Genomic DNA, 1,275 nt, shown 5'->3' with positions numbered 1-1,275 from the left:
TATCAAAATATTGGTCATTACAAACATTTTGAGAGCTAGAATAATGCTTACAGCAATGGTTTAACTATCCCATCTTATTCTGGTACTCTCCTTATCACTCTGTACACAGCTACATCTTTCTGAATCTGTTACATCCATACCACTAGTTGTCCAGCACTGCATCAATTCCTTCTAGATGTCATATGGTCCAGGTCAGTACTGCAGTCGTGATATGCCATATATTTTATTGGTGTACTCTCGAGAAATATGACATGCTTTTATTTTGTAGTGTGGGTAAAAGCATTTTGATAATGGAATAAAAATCTCCTCAGTCCAGTCCTTGGTCGACTTCTATTGAGCATCCTTGATAGGCATACCTCAGCATACTACTTTACAGTCTGATTTTCAACCACAGCAGTGCTCACCTGACCACATATTTAGGAAAAAAAAAATGGCCGCCATTTTCTTCCCCACACTTTTCGGTCTCTTGATCAAGTACAAGTTCATTATCAGGGAAGATTCAGACCACTGACTGATACTTAGCTTCAGGGTCAAACTAGTTAATCCAAGTTCTGTCACTGGTTACAATGTTAGAAGAATCACACCATGGTCAAGCTTATATCCCAAAAACTATATAACTTGGAGCTAAATGACATTGACTATAGTGTAGAGGACATAATTATACACGAGATAACATAACAATTACATCTGCCAATATCATCACAGCACGAGGAAAAACAAAATTGTGCCAATTGCAGCACCAGAGGACATTGAGATGCTCAACGTTGTAGACAGTATAGGGCATGCCTTAAAGCCGAACATCAGAAAAGACAAGACTCGCAGGGTGAGAGGGAGTGCAGTGTTTCTGCGTCTGTTGTGCTTGATATCGACATTAAAGGCATTGTCAATGCTGACGTTTACCTTAACAGCAATTCTATCAGAGACGTATTCATGAATAAAATTTGTGACTGTCTCCGATAGAGCCTACTCTGATTTTTCTCTCTCTAATGTGTTTCAGTAATATATATATATATATATATTCTTCTACTGATCTTGAAATCTTCTTTCTGCTGACTTTGTTGTATCTTTTATCACGTGTTTTAATTGTCCAAAATTCACTTCTATAAAATACACTACTGTTTGTGGAAAGTGCAACATCCAGAAAGAATGGCTCGAACGACTTCAAACTCGGGAGATGTATAGAACAGTGTACTACCAATAATTGATTGGTGTACACATAGGTCCAATAATGACGTCTCTTGTGTCACCAGCAAGGTCAGTGTTATGCCTTCTCAG

This window comes from Periplaneta americana, chromosome 15, assembly GCF_040183065.1.
Source record: "Periplaneta americana isolate PAMFEO1 chromosome 15, P.americana_PAMFEO1_priV1, whole genome shotgun sequence".
Lineage (NCBI taxonomy): Eukaryota > Metazoa > Arthropoda > Insecta > Blattodea > Blattidae > Periplaneta > Periplaneta americana.
The sequence above is the reverse complement of the archived record's forward strand: the minus strand, read 5'-3'. Positions refer to the sequence as shown.